Genomic DNA, 14,203 nt, shown 5'->3' on the forward strand with positions numbered 1-14,203 from the left:
CTGCTCGTAAACCAGATCTAAGCTGGGATATTGAGGTCCCTCTGTTCCACACACTTCTAAGGTTTTACGTTCAGCTTATACAAGGTTCATGAGGAATTCTTCTGGCTGCCAGCACACTTTGAAGTGTTCACTTTTTCTTCTGCTTAGAATAGAAGACATCTTCAATCATTTCCCCATGGGCCTCATTATAAATCCAGCTATCATTACTCTGATGGTGGGAAGCAGAGCAACACGCTGCTCTTGTTACTGTACTGTACATGGTCAAATGAGAGCTGCGGTTTGATTTGTCCAATCCTCTACATCTCCATCTGTTCCAAGGCTCCCTGCATCACAGAAAGTTTTTGTATTTTTCTTTCATTGCAAGAAAAGGCTTTGCATTCCTTTGTAGGAATTCAGTAAAGCGCTGTTACCGGCTCTGCAATCCAATGTTTTCTCAAAGGAAATACTGAGAGAGTGAAGAATGTGTCTCATGCCTAAACACATGAAGGTTAAGAGCTGAATATTTATTAGTATCTTGAATATTAAGTGCTCTTCATTAACTATAGCTTCTCATTACATAGTTTATGTTATGTTCTACTAACTAATGAGTACACATGTGATTTTGTTAATTCATTAATTGATGTATGTGACAAAAAGTGGTTATGCAAGCAAAGAGGACTCTGAACTCTCAACAAGGCTGCTTTGTTTATACTGAAAAACCTTATTGTATGATTGAATTGTAATGGCATCTCGAGGTTATATTATTTGAGCATTTCATTTAAATGAAATAGGATGGATGGAAGAATGAAACTTCTTTCTCTTTCTTAAAGTGCAATAACAGTGCAATGTTGCACAGTTTGAAAATAAAGCCTACGTTCTATTGCATCATGGAAATCATTAGCTACTTATATGCATTGCAGATCACTTTTATAATATAAAATTTCCTGCACTGTAAAAAAAAAAAAAAGAATTGTTGGTTTAACTTAAAAAAGTAAGTTACGTGGTTGCCTTAAAATTTTGAGTTCATTGAAATTAAAAATTTGAGTTAATACAATGAAGGTGATTGGTTTAATGAACAGAAACTTAAAATATTATGTTATCTGAACTACATTAATTATCTAAGTTGATTTGACAGAAAAAAAAAATGTTATGATAAATCATGAAATTATTTTTTTACAGTGTGGTCAGGAAGATTTTAATTTGGTCCAAATTAGGATAAATCTGAAGAAAAATAAAAGCATAATATATGTGAATTAGTGTTTGCTTTTTATCTTGGTGAGCTGATATCTATAATAATAATAATACATGTGGAATAGAAATATTACAGCATCTTTAGTGCAGCCAAAAAAAGGGGGTTAATTTATTATTTAAAATTATGAGTTTGAGTATTTTACTGACTACGTAGCTTAAGATGTATTTGTTCATATGGTCAAATCATATCAAATCATAAATGGTCACATTAAACATTTTCAAGTCTTAATTACTGGATATAATGCTTTTAATATCTGGACAATGTTTCACATTTCAAAATAAATCAGCTTATTACTAACTGTTATATAGATGCTTTCTCTGCGGCTTTTAGGTTTAACAATGGTTTTTACTGTTGTCATTAATTGGGTTTTTCTAAATCTACAAGGAACTGTTGTTCAATGTTTGTTACTACATTCACACCTCATTTGGTTCTAGGCCATCTTCTCCAGCCCGGAGCCCTATATGTTTACTCTCTCTTTCCTAAATCACTGGCTTCAGTTTCTACAGTAATAAATGGTGTGTCACAGCTGGTTGCAGCAAAGAAAGTGTTGAGGCAGTAAGGTTTATTAACAATACAAACTAAATAACACACACATGAGTACAGGATAACGCAGGAGTAACACAAACAACTAAACAGCGACGACAATGAACAAAGATCAACTGAAAATGAGGGCTATTTATACACAGGCTATGTGAAGAGAGAAAACAAGGAACGGGTGCAGTAAATCAATCAATAAATGAGTAACCATGGAAACAAATGAACAGAGACAAAGGAAACCAGAACTACCACAGTTAAAACTAGGAGATAGGTATGTTTACACAACAATGATGTACTAAAAACAGAAAAGCTTTTCCTTTGTGTTTTTTGTGTCTAGACAACAACATTTTCAAAATGATCCCCGTTCACACAGATCCATGAAAATGATAAAAACGCTGTATTATGCATTAAACAATCTGTATTGTAAAAAGTGCTATATAAATAAAGGTGACTAGACTTGACTTTTCATTTGATGCGAGTTTAGTTTATGTTTTTCATTCTCAGAGGAAACCTATCATTCTCACCGAATTCACTTTTTGTTTGAGTTTCCTTGTCAAGCTGCATGTGTGCTAGAGCATCCAGGGAGACGGACTGTTTGGGAGTATCCTGCAATTCTCTTGTCTCATTGAAAAGGAAAGAGCCTTAGCTGTAATTCTTTCTGTCCTAAGCTATTGATTCTTGATTTTGCATTTAGGGCCAGTTGCTAATAATAGAAAAACTAACACTACCACAGCACAATGCCTTCTGTTTTACTGCTTTTCTTTTGTTTGTTCTTTACTATGTGTGGAAGTTTGTTTGGAAATGTGGGCATTCATCATTCTCATGACTCTCCTGAGTGCTGATTGATTGAAAAAAGAAGAGCAGAGAGATCAATATTAATATTTTATTTTGGTATTGACACTTTTAGTATTCAGATATTATATTATATTATCACATGTTTGGTTTATTTGTTCATGTTTAGAGTTTGTTCTTTGATCTGTTTTCTTGTTCTGTTCATGTCTAAGTTTCTAGGTTTGTGGGTTTATTCACAACGCAACTGAGGCGCGAGTTGCGGTCAAGGAATAAACTCTTCAATGCTACAATACAGGTTAGCCATGAAGTGGTTTTCGCGCCTGAGAAGCGGACTCTTTTTCTACAGGCCGAGAAGAACCAAAGCCCCATGAAGTTAATCAATATCAAAAGATGCGTTAGCTCCGATGGCAGCGCATATGATGTACAATGTGGGTGAGCCACTGAAATATCCTTTCCTTCAAAGATACTCCTGATTGCTGTAAAAGAACCATTGAAGAAACTATTAGCATGGCTCCAAAACAGCTGTCTTCCAAAGGTTCTCCTTCGTCGTGCGCATCTTTATACAACCATTCCGTGAATATAATATTATATTATATTATATTATATTATATTATATTATATTATATTCTGTGAACCTACAATTGGTTTGGAAAATGGATATATTATATTATTCCTGCAGACCTACATAGGACAAAAAGAAAAGAGAAGAGCTGTAGAGGTCAGTATGAATATTTTTTGTAATTATATTATATTAATTATATTATATTATAATGTATGTGTTAGACAATGTTTTGCCATTTGCTCAGTATCCATAAGTAATACTTCAGCTTTTTCATGCTCAATTTCTCTTCTGTAGCGTAATGAAAAAGTTGTTTCCTGTGTACGGAGCAGTAATGGTTTGTTTGCCTTGAGTGCATAAACATTTCCTTAGAGGTCTAAGGGCTTCTACTGCACTTGCTTCTACTAAAAAGCTTAGCATGGGTCACATATCTAGCTGAATCTGAAAGCCCACGCAAACATTGCAGACTTTCCATGAGGGACAAATAAATGTAACATGCAAAGAGTAAAGTGAAAACATGCATCACACATTCTGTGCAATAAAAAAAAAAAAAAAAACGCCTTTTTATTATTTCACCTAAGAATAAATATTCTTATTACACCTTTGTTTTGCCTCTTAGTTTCTTTTTTGAACTAGGAATGTAAGCTAGAGAAACAGAGAGACCCTCACTGAGGCCAGAGGGGTGCGCGTCTCTTCCGAGAGCTAACTTTAGTTGAGTCTGTGTCTATAGCTGCCACAAATCTGACCGGAGGTCAGTTCAAGACAATCCTCTTAGCTCCCTGCTGGGGGTCTGCTCCTTTATTAGCATTGGTGACATTCTAGACACAAGACGAGAGTTTGAAAAGGGGACAGACGCTCTGAGGGTCACAGCTACTGCTGCATGTGCTCTGCTGTCACATTATGAGAGGACGCTCTAATTAGGTCAGTGGTGAAACTGCTAACGGTGCCGCTAACTCTAGACAGAATTAGTCATGACTACAATCCTCTGGTATGTGTGAATGGCATCTTTAGCCAACATGAACAGACATCATGTTAGTGTTTTCCAGTGTGGTTGGATGGAACATAGCAGCGTGTTTCAGGGCAAAGGTGTCTTAATAACAATATGTCACTTTACGTCGATGTGAAGCCACTGTGATCTTAGTTGTTACACACCCAGTGTTGTAAATAAAGTTTATTAGCATGACTCTCTTTTGCTTTGGCATGCTGTCTTTTTTTGTGTGTTTGTCACTCTGCACAGTCTATCTGAGCAGATGCTTGTCATTTAGGGAAAGATTATTTGTATAGAAATTAAAATGTTTACACACTGCTAGTTCATTTGTGGATTGTCAAAAGCATGAAAAATATGACAGTTTTGTGAACTATTACATTTAGTGCTTCTAAAAATTAAAAAGAGTGTACTGCACATGATGTATGAATGCAAACTATGATATTGAAAATCCAGCTTGCTTTTCTTATATAGATTCATAGTGCAAAACAGTTCAAAAACACTGACTGAACCATTTAGGACTAAAAAACACCAAAAGCCTGTAGCTTTGATTGGAACTCTTTTCTTTAGCACCTGCGATTATTACCTGCGGCATTCTTTCAAATAGCAAAGTTTGGTGTCAGTAATTTGTTTTTTGTTTGTTTGTTTTTTGTTTTTTTAGAAATGAACACTTTTCAAGGACACATTAAATTGCTCAGAAGTGACAGTAAAAACAATTATAATGTTACACTCTTAGAAGAAAAGGCTCTATATAGAACGTTAAAGGATTTTGTCAGGCGCTTCATATAACCTATAGAACCTTTTAGAGGGTTTATCCCTCCCATAATGGGATCATTTTATGGATTTAGATTTAGTTAATTTTGTTTTAATTGGAATTAAATTTTATGAAATAAACAACTTGTAAATATACTATTTCTCCTTGCATAGAACCTTTTGGCAAAAAGAGTTTTAAAATTTTAAAATTCAAGAACCCTTCTATATGGAACCGCACTGAATCTTTTTTTTTTTTCTATGAGCATACAAAAGATTATTTTTCTGAGCCGTCTTTGTAAATATTTTATATGTGACCCTGGACCACAAAACCAGTCATAAGTCGCACGGGTATATTTGTAGCAATAGCCAACAATATATTGTATGGGTCAAAATTATTGATTTTTCTTTTATGCTAAAAATCATTATGATATTAAGTAAAGATCATGTTCCATGAAGATATTTTGTAAATTTCCTACCGTAAACATAACAAAAATTTATTTATTTTTATTTATGCATTGCTAAGGACTTCATTTGGACAACTTTCAATGTGATTTTCTCAATATTTTGATTTTTTTGCACCGTCAGATTCCAGATATTCAAATAGCTGTATCTCGGCCAAATATTGTCCTATCCTAACAAACCATACATCAATGGAAAGCTTTTATTCATTCAAGCTTTCCATTCAGCTTTCAGATGATGCATAAACCTCAGTTTAAAAAAATTGACCCTTATGACTGGTTTTGTGGTCCAGGGTCACAAATATGTTTCCTTTTTTTTTGTACCTTTTTCCTTGTAAATATTATTCCCATGTCTTACTATTCTTTTTTCAATTGTGTATAATAAACTCAATTTCTTTGCATTATATCTACCTGCTTTTTGTCTCTTGCCATCCACACACACTAGCAATTATTATCTTTTAATGTTGCATCCTCCAAACCCTAACCGCCTCCAAATCGCCCTTTCACTCAGATTTACGTCACAATAAGGAAGAAAAGATTATCGCAACTTCTGTTTCATGCTAACTTTAACTGTATTTTGATAATAAAGCTTGAAGATGCTAGGAGCCCCTAAACATCTGCTTTAGTCTGAGGTGGATTTTCCAATTAGGTTTCTAAAGTTATTGGAAATGAAGCACAGTCTGTAAGTCATGCACCCTTTGATACAATTCTCTACGGATTTTTCGAGAATCAATGTTACTTTATTTAGACTAAGGGTCATTTCTGTAAATATTTTCCCATCCTTGTTTCTGTCGGCGAGATGTTTTTGTATATCAGACATAGTATGTATATAGAATGTCTCTGTGCTGCCCTGTATATAGTTCGACCCTTAAGTATACGTGAGGTGACGGCTTTATTTTGCCTTATATGATATGATATGCCCATGGGCCAGATAAGCAACATCAGAGCACAGTGATAACAGCATACTAGAACAAAGGGTCATGGCACCATGTTTGTACCTGCATATGAAAGCACTCACTCGACTGTATAGCCCAACTGTTCAAGATATCACGTCATAAGACTTTCAGTGCTAGAATAGGCTTTTCCCTGCTTCTTCCTGGAAGACTAGTCTAAATGCATTCCTCTCTTTTAGTGTGTGGAGAGAAGTGACAACACTAAACAATTGGGTATATTTAGCCTCGCTTCCTGCATCCGTATATTTATAGTCTTTAGTTTTCTGCCTCATGAGAAGCCTAACAGTGCAGACATTGGGAGAGTTTGAGGGGTGCCAGTGGGGCCATTACACACTCTGTGGGTGGAGCCAAAATGTTTTAGAATGTGCATAAATCAGATTATTAGGAATGCACAAAATATCTGTACCATATCAGTTAAAAATGCTCAGTTAAAGTATCTTTGAGAACACTATAAATTAGATCTATAATTAGAAGATCTAAAAATCAATATACATTTTAATACTTCACTATCATATACTGATACGTACAGTATATATACACTATATTGCCAAAAGTTTTGGGACGCCTGCCTTTACGTGCACATGAACTTTAATGACATCCCATTCTTAATCCGTAGGGTTTAATATGGAGTTGGCCCACCCTTTACAGCTATAACAGCCTCAACTCTTCTGGGAAGGCTTTCCACAAGGTTTAGGGGTGTGTTTATGGGAATTTTTGACCATTCTTCTAGAAGCGCATTTGTGAGGTCAGGCACTGATGTTGGCGAGAAGGCCTGGCTCACAATCGCCGCTCTAATTCATCCCAAAGGTGTTCTATCGGGTTGAGGTCAGGACTCTGTGCAGGCCAGTCAAGTTCCTCCACACCAAACTCACTCATCCATGTGTTTATGGACCTTGCTTTGTGCACTGGTGCGCAGTCATGTTGGAACAGGAAGGGGCCATCCCCAAACTGTTCACAAAGTTGGGAGCATGAAATTGTCCAAAATGTCTTGGTATGCTGAAGCATTAAGAGTTCCTTTCACTGGCACAATGCAATCAGGCAAGTGTAAAGTTTGGTGGAGGGGGGATTATGGTGTGGGGTTGTTTTTCCTATGGAATCCTATGGAAGAGTCTGGGTTTGACGGTTGCCGTTCTCCTGGCAACCGTCAAACCCAGACTCTTCCATAGGATTGCCAGACAGAGAAGCGTGATTCGTCACTCCAGAGAACATGTCTCCACTACTCTAGAGTCCAGTGGCGGCGTGCTTTACACCACTGCATCCGACGCTTTGCATTGCACTTGGTTATGTAATGCTTGGATGCAGCTGCTCGGCCATGGAAACCCATTCCATGAAGCTCTCTACGCACTGTTCTTGAGCTAATCTGAAGGCCACACAAAGTTTGGAGGTCTGTAGCCATTGACTCAAAAAGTTGGCAACTTCTGCGCACTGTGCGCCTCAGCATGCACTGACCCCGCTCAGTGATTTTACATGGCCTACCACTTTGTGGCTGAGTTGCTGTTGTTCCCAATTGCTTCTACTTTGTTATGACACCACTAACAGTTGACTGTGGAATATTAAGTAGTGAGGAAATTTCACATATGGACTTATTGCACAGGTGGCAACCTATCACGGTACCACGCTTGAATTCACTGAGCACCTGAGAGCTAACCATTCTTTCACAAATGTGTGTAGAAGCAGTCTGCATGCCTAGGTGCTTGAATTTATACACCTGTGGCCATGAAAGTGATTGGAACACCTGAATTCAATGATTTGGAGGGGTGTCCCAATACTTTTGGCAATGTGTGTGTGTGTGTGTGTGTGTATTCTCTTGGCTGTGCATAACAATCATTATCTAAATCAAAATTTAAATGTACAATTTAGTGTGTGATACTCTGGTTCTGTTTCATGTGCAAATATATTTATGATGCAAGTCTATGCAACACGTTTTTGTGGTATAAATGTGGCTGTTGTTCAGATTCAAGCTTCAGATTCAAGATTCAAGAAAGTCACTTTATATAGCTTTCTTTTCATGTCTAGATGGCAAAAGAGGCTTTCATATTAAACTCTCGCCTATAAGATCCTCACAACTTCCACTGTGCCACAAGATCTCCCTACAAAAGGACTGTCAGTTTCATACATCAGAAAGATAGCATCACATAATTGCTCCCTATTTAAAAAAACATAAAAGTCATCTGACAATTTCAGTGCTTCCTATTCACAGCTGTGTCATAAATCTATGTCTGTCCATCACTGCCACACTCTACAACTCAGAATCAGTGCTAGGTTTTTTACTGGATAGATTTAACAGCTCCAGTTTGTCAAAACAGTGCAGTTCCTGACAGTAATTATTCATAAGGCAATGAAGTATGGCTTCCACTTATACTGTAGATATCTGCTCCACTCATAGCTGCTGGCAGTCTGATTCTTCCCTTCATTTATTCAGTGACTGAGCTTCAATCTATTTATGAAAGATGAGATTTGTTTTTAAGTTTCTAGACAGTATGTGCCTGTAAGGCATATTGGATATAATGCCTATATGAGCTCTCTCCAGGTAACTGTTGGACATGTTGAGCTTCATACCAGAACATATGGTGCTGGGAAATGATGAGAGTCTATATTGTGACTACCAGAGATAAAATGAATGACAATGTTCAACAGTTCCGTTTGTGTAGGCAACTACCAACTTCCTTCTAAGCAAACACACTAGAAAACTAATTTAAATAAACTAGATTTTCAGATTTTACAGAAAATGTGAGTGGTACATGTTCATGCAAAACTTGCCACCACAATGCAATGGGTGATTGCCAGGGTGTTGCAATAGTTGCTAGGAAGTGGCTTCAATACTGTAAAAATATCTTGTTAAGTTTATGGTAAAAAGCACCATATGGTGACAATGAAATGGAATTTCAATTGGTGCCTGTATATTTTAAGTGTTGTAATGTTAACATACCAACCTACTTAAACTGTCAAAATATATATTTTTTATATCTTAAAATGCACTGATAATAGGCCTGTACATTAATGAGCAACCCGATGAAGAGAGGAGGAGTTAAATGTCTTCATACACAGTTGCATAGCCAATAGTGCATAGGGTCATACACACAAGACAAAACACCATCAGGGTAACACACAACACTAAAATAATGCAATAAACATAACAGAAAATGTAATACAAAATACCCTAATGTGCATTACTGGTAACAAAAAATGTTTTTACTTCCAAAAATCATAAATTTGACAGTATTTTACAGTAAAAAAAAAAAAAAAATTACATACAATGTGATGTTAAAGGGAACCCCTTTTACAAGATGTAATATAAGCCTCTGGTGCCCCCAGAATGTGTCTGTGAAGTTTCAGCTCAAAATACCCCACAGATCATTTATTACAGCTTGTCAAATTTGCACCTATTTGGGTGTGAGCAAAAACACGCCGTTTTTGTGTGTGTCCCTTTAAATGCAAAGAAGCTGCTGCTCCCGGCCCCCCTTCCAGAAGAGGGCGGAGCTTTAACAGCTCGCGCTTCGGTTGCTCAACAACAACAAAGCTGGAGAATCTCACGCAGCCAAAATGACGATCATCAGTAATGGTGTTCAGCCTTACATTGTTCAAACCGGAGTTGGACACTGATGGAGAGACTCGGGAAAAAGTTTCAACATTTAGAATGCATCTGGATGTTTCTGAATGGTTAGTGGATAAATGTATGTAGTTGCTATGGAGTTGATTCAACTCATCCACTAGCATGTGCCGTCATGTTAATCTTTAGTGCAAATCCAGCGTTGAAACCCTCGTTTGTGAAGCAGTCCAGCGTAAAATGACGTCATGGTAACAACTCTACTTCAACAACTCTTCCTCTTCTCTAAAGCAGCCCAACATGGCCTCGCCCTCTTTGTTGCGTGTTCTTGGGGGCAGGGTTTATCTAAATTTTAGGGTTAGCGATGTCACTAACCCAGAAAGAAGCTCACTGTAGTCCCTACCAGCTGTTTGTTGTAATCCTTAAACAGTGAATTCTTTAAAAGAAAATATCTCATTTGCATTGAACTTTGAGCATCGTAACTTTGCAGATGTTGTTTATGCTCAAACAGCAACATTACACACTAACTAAAGTTAAAAAGTGAAATCATAATCAAACACCCCTTCAAAGAGATTTACCCAAAAAATGAAAATTCTGTCATTATTTACTCACCCTCAAGTTGTTTCAAACATGTATATATTTCTTTATTCTGCTGAACACAAAGGAAGATATTTTGAAGAATGCTGGTAACCAAACAGTTGTGGGGCACCACTGACTTCCATAGTATGGAGAAAAAAAAAATACCATGGAATTCAATGGTGCCCCACAACTGTCTGGTTATGAACATTCTTCAAAATATCCTTCTTTTGTGTTTAGCAGAACAATTTTTACAGTGTAGGCAATTGTACTGGCCTACGTCAAAAGAGTCCCAAAACTATTTCCCTGTCAGGTCAGATGCAGTCAGAGCAATTTCCAGCCATTCAAAAGGTGACCTTGAGGGCCAGCAGCCAATCAGTGAAATGACTGGTCACCATCTGTCTGCCTTAACTATGCCCAAATCTGCTACCTTCCTGACAGTAGAGCCTTTTTCTGATTCTATCGCTTTATTTGCAGCACTGCATGCTGTTAGAACACAGCCTAGTTGGATTTCCAAAATGTGACACTAGACCTGGCCAGATAATCAGTGACCTTTCCAGCGATTTCTATTCTGCCTCCTGGCCAAGACAGACAGCAGCTGCTTAGTTATGCAGTCAAGTCAAACCGAATGTTGTCCATGTTCTCAAGCAAATAAGCACAGTATAAGTAAACTGATGCTTAGAAACAAGTGTATCTTCATCATACATGCTTAAAAATGCATTCCACATGGTCTCAAAAAGTTTGCATTATACATTTCCATTTTGTTGTAATGAAATTATGCTCCCATCTAGCGCTTTACACGCTTCATATTTTAAAAGACAGATTTCCCAGTGTGATAAGCGATTCAGCAGCACGCTCATAACTGCATGAATCTCACAAACTTGGCAACTAATAAATGCACCCATCTGAATCGCAGAGGCTGACAGTGTCATGTGCCGTGCATGGATATGGATAATGATAGCTGGAGGGGGCCATTTCCAATACCAACAGATGCATGGCTGAGAACAGACCCCAAATGTGGTTCAAAACAACCAGCTTTTTGCAGATGTATGTGAGAAAGGTTAGGGATGCCGAGCTCAGCAATTGTACTTTGAACCTTGGACTTGTCTGAAGGTCAAGTTAAGGAGGATGTATTTCCTTGGAAGTAGTAATATAGCAAGAAGCTCCTGAATATATGTTTCCTTCTTTCTAAGTTCAAAGAGAATGAAGCTGCCAACCTCCACACAGCATATTGCAATGTATGCAAGTCGCTGATATTGACCTAATATGATTAATAATGTTGAATTATCTCCAGGTATTATTTCAAAAGTATGATAATGCTATATTTGCCTAAAAGAATCTTTCTAAATTGCCTCATCTGGGATGTCAAATAGTCACTTAGTGCTAAAAATTATAAATATATCAGCATCCTGCTCTGTGGAAGCTATACAAAATCTGCTTACTTTAGCAATACAAAATGTGCTGCTCTCACTTTTTAATTAGCAAAATTCAAAAAGCAATAATCAACTTCTGCTCTCTGGAGGTTGTATTGAAACTGAGCTGTGGGCTCTTTGATGATGAGATGAGAGAAGCATGACAGAAAGGGCTTCAACATTTTTCATTGCTTTATGATCAAAAAAACGAAAGCCCAGGTGGAAACCGTTTTTTCGACTTTTTCCAGAGGCCAGCCAGGTTTAAATGTGAGCAAAATGAAAAAGTAGAAGTTGGACTTGCAAAGGTGAACTGTAGAGAAACGATAAGACAATTAAAATCTCTTTTCGAGCGCCCAGAGTTACATTTGCATGCATCATGTCATCTAATGTACCCACAGTTTCTAATTGTTTAAGTGGTCTTAAGTTTGCCTATAGTGCTCTAAAAAGTTTTTGGGCCATTAATAAAGAACAGGGTTATCAGTTACAGAACTTAATTAGGCAGCGTGGTCCATCTGTACGGTGTCTCATCAATTATTGCTCAGAACCTGCCTGAGTCCCCTATTATCCAATGAACTATTTATAAACCTTTAATGATTCACGCTATGAGAAGCGTGATTCATCAGATATTATGCGATCTTATCTTACTCCACTCATCTGAAAATATGTCAAAGGGATCATTTCCTTTTCAATATCAAAGCAGTAATCTGTAATTCCCAATTCCAAACAGAAGGGATTAAACAGAAACTTGCATGGCACAATTATGAATAAAGAGCTGATTTAATGTCATATGTTTGCTTAAATAATCTTTTTCCAGCCCTACAGCTAAGAGGCACTTAAGTAGCTTGTTCAAATTACAATCTAGGATTGTGATATGGTTGAAACACCCTAAAAAAGCCTTGACTATGAGTTTTGTGGTATTTGAAATCCAAGCCTTTGTTCGGCTAGGATCAGGCTGTTGTATTTTTGCTTGGGACCATGGAAGAAGAAAGCTTTATAGGATTGCTTGGGTAAACCGGCAAGGCGTATGGTTTAGAGTGCCAACTCACCAGAGTATTTCATCAACCCAGTCTTATCTGAGATTACTATGATCCGCTTTTAGGGGATTTTTTTCTTTCTTTCAATGAAATATTTGATATGGAGTTCACTTGTCCTAAATTCACTTTGCTGGCCAATTCATGATGACAAGGAGGAACTGGCAATTTCATTATGCAGTTGCAGTCAGAGGATTACAATCAGGTGTTTACCATATGTGACACAGATAAATGTGTTTTTATGTATTTAGGCATCAACACTAGGGCGCATAGATAACTGGATCATTAGTTTTTCTGCACAGCTCCCTCAGACTCCTGAGTGCCTCCTTAAAAAGTTTCTGTCCTTGTTTGAAAGGGAAACAATAGTAAAGCTTGATATTTGTCAGGCTTTTACTGTCAACAACTCAATGATAATGAGTTCCCTGGGAAAATGCCACTCCATCGGCTCATCTGGAATAAAGGCTTTTATCGTAAGAGTCCAACTGGCAATTATATACCGACCATGGCTATTTCCATGATAGGGGCCATTACACTACATTATAATGCTAGGTAGTAAGCAGTGCACCCACAGTAGTCATTTGCAGATGCAGTTGCCTTGAAACAGTGTGATTTTATAGAGTTCCGAAGGCTTGTGGCTCATGGGATGCCTGTTTAAAATTCAACATAAGCAATCAGAACAGAATGCTACATCCAATATCCGTGCTTTTCCTTGAGTTTCCTTCGGTACAACACAACCGCAAAGCTCTTGTTTATGCATACTACATAGAACTACTCCTGACACTCTTTGCAGGGTGTGGATGTGGAAGCACAAATAAAGGTTTAAGATTTAATAATGTGTTTTAAAAGAGTTTAGCTGGGAGCTTAGACACAAATGAAATGAAACAGAAAAAAGCCCCTCACTTAGTACTGTAAATGGGCTCTCATTTAAATCATGTATAAATATTTTAGCAAAGAACTATTGGATCATATCAGACTGTTTAAACTACCCAAATGTTAAAATGTGTCCTCGAGCTCAGGGTGAAAATGGCTTCTGAAGAATTCATTACTAAAACGCCATGAGAACTTGGAGGCGAGTCATGACAGCATCACAAAGATCCATCCGCTTCCCACAGCTGCTCTCCATGAGGGTCCCGAGCAACTGAATGAATTGGGATTTCTTCTCAAAAGCAGGCTCCCTTAAGGGATCTCATTTTGTTTGTTGTCCAAACCCTTCTTAGTCACAATGTCATTTTTGTTTTCACGTCAGCTGTTTGCAGCAGGGCACTTAAAACGTCTGCAGTAATCATGTAAGAGGGGAATTATAAAAACATTTAAATAAAAATGCTGATGTGAGCACTAAGACACAGCAAATGAGAATGAATATTCAGAG

Source organism: Ctenopharyngodon idella, chromosome 14 (genome assembly GCF_019924925.1).
Source record: "Ctenopharyngodon idella isolate HZGC_01 chromosome 14, HZGC01, whole genome shotgun sequence".
Lineage (NCBI taxonomy): Eukaryota > Metazoa > Chordata > Actinopteri > Cypriniformes > Xenocyprididae > Ctenopharyngodon > Ctenopharyngodon idella.